The sequence below is a fragment of the Gymnoscopelus braueri genome (genome assembly GCF_963280865.1).
Source record: "Gymnoscopelus braueri genome assembly, chromosome: 19".
In the NCBI taxonomy this organism is placed as follows: domain Eukaryota; kingdom Metazoa; phylum Chordata; class Actinopteri; order Myctophiformes; family Myctophidae; genus Gymnoscopelus; species Gymnoscopelus braueri.
In genome coordinates this window covers 41,478,358-41,480,929 of record NC_137621.1, presented here as the reverse complement: position 1 = coordinate 41,480,929, position 2,572 = coordinate 41,478,358, and positions in this window count along the sequence as shown.

Genomic DNA, 2,572 nt, shown 5'->3' with positions numbered 1-2,572 from the left:
TCAAGTCCATTTTGAATTCCGGACTTTTACTTGTGACAGCGTACTTCTACATTATAGTATACTTGTACCTTTTCCACCACTGCTGGCGTACCATGTACCTGGTTCCGTACAGCATGACCAAATAAGGCACGAACCCAACCTAAACCTAGTAAGAAATCAGACCATGGTCTATTGTTGTTTTTCATTTTTTTGGCGGTGTGGTGTGTGATGCAATGAACGGAAGAATGTGGGGGCAAGGGGGATGGAAACACAGAAGAACATGCATTGATGATGATGTCGAACATTCCAATTGGCTTTGACATTCCTGGAATAGCTGGTGACACATTGACAGGCTGACCCCTTTCGGCGTCACCGGCGTGCCGTTTTTAGCCGGCGTTCTATTTCAGCACACACAGGCAGTGTTGCCAGAGTCTGTGAGAGAAACAAGCAAACCAGGTCAAGGAAAACCAGCCCAAAAGAAGGGACAATGTGCCACATCATGAGCTCTTTAACATATACATCAGCTATTTGAAAATAGCAGATCTACAAGCTTACAACGCGTCGCGATGCGACACGTTGTGAGCTTGCAGATCGGCTATTTTCAAATAAAATCTTGCGGGGAAATTATAACAAGCAGATCTGGCAACCCTGCACACAGGCTCACTTGGCCTTGGAAGTACCCTGTCTTTCCCGGTGCCCCGCTGCCCTGCATCTACCCACGCAGCTCTCTCCAGGAGAGCAAGCGTATGGCCACAGCTCTCCTCCTCCTCCTCCTCCTCCTCCTCTCACTTTGGTTCTCCTTCCCTCACCCACTGACCCACTGGCGGAAAGCGTGGGGGCCATCTGTGTTCGAGAGGCTACTTTTAGAAACCAGGCCTGCTATTTATTCTGCTCACCATGTCAAAAATAAAAAAAGAATAGAGAAAAAAAAGGAAAGAAAAAAAAGGAGAAGGGGCAAAAAACAAACAGGCTGGCTTATGCAATGCCCCCCCCCCTCTCTCTCTCTCTCTCTCTCTCTCTCTCTAAAAAGGCAGATCCTGTTGACATAAAGGTGTGCATGGCCTGTGGCAAAACAAAAAGCTTGGTTGTCAAATAATTTATAATTATGGAATTATTTCTTTGTTTAGTTTTTTTTTGTGTCTATTTTCTTTCTTTTCCCCCCCTTTTAATAATAAAAAAAAAACATTTTGCAGCACGAATAAGGATTTAAAGGGTTTTCACTTAATGTGGTGGAAGGTTAATATGCCAGTTGAGTTTGGTAATACATACCAAACCTTTTCAATGAACAGAACATACATTGCACTTCACATTAACTAGTGGCAGTTGGAAAGACAAATAGCACAAGTAGCACATGTGCTAGTCTGTATATAACAGCTGTCGCAAATTGGATAACTAAAATGTTATCAAACCTTGGACATACACCTGCGTATCCTGTCCAGATATCTGGAGAAAAACAGCAATGTTAAAATGTGAGTGTTTAATATGAACAGGGAAATGCAATCATTGTGTTTACGTATATTTGGAAACTGTTGCCTAGTTTGTTTGTCTGACTTCATTCTATTGGACACTATCCATTGGAATTAGGCTAAAAAAGACAAGCACCAATGAGAAGAGATAAGTGCGTTATTTGCAGTATTTACTGTACTGACTGCACTGGCCGAAGTCTTGAGAAAAAGTGAAGTAATGTAAGTTACAGGTCAAACAGCTGATGAAGTCACTGTTAGTCTTCTATATATATACAGCCCTTTTGACCACAAGTCAGTCAGGTGCTCTAGTCTTCTAGACCATGTTGATGGTCAACCCATGACATCATTGAGGAACCTATGTCAACGCAAAAAAAAACAAAAAAGATTATTTGTTCTATTGAATGCAATGAAACAGCTTTTTTAAAATATTTTTTATCCCGCAATTTTGTAACCGTTATCTTTCACCCGGTGCCAATTTTCTAAGTGATCCTGGGCGCTACACTCTCCCCACCAGCCTAGGGAGGCCAGGGCCGAGCTCATGCCTCCTTCAATGCACGAGAGCCAACTGACCTTCTTGTCACCTGACGGGGGAGTTTCCCTGGTTGGACGTAGCGCGTGGAAGGAACACGTTATTCGAACCAGTTCCTTTCCCCTCCATCAGGCGCCCCAATCATGGGGGTGGCGGTATAGCGACCAGGATTACTACATGTTTTTGTGAGGGTATTAACTACCCTGAGTGTCACTCCCTTCACAGATGAGTCAGTTGGGTTTGTTCACTGGTAGTTTATTTAAGCACTCTTGCGGCTCCATATAAACCAACGTCAAACTGTTGATAAAAAGTAAATAACGATCAGGAAGATAAACAATAAACATGTAGCATAACAAAAGAAAATACACTTGAAATAGACATGAAATTATTATTATAGTGCTTGTAAAGGGAATGAGGTGCAGTCCAAGGTACTCAAAAGTTATCAGCACCACGCTGCTTACAAACACACACCCGTTTACACGGGCGTGTGGCACACACTGCTGCTAGGGAGCCATTTGACTGGGTCACCATATATGGCCAATTGTCCGGAATTACATAGAAACGCCACTTCCGGCACAATACTTTCAGCATAATTACT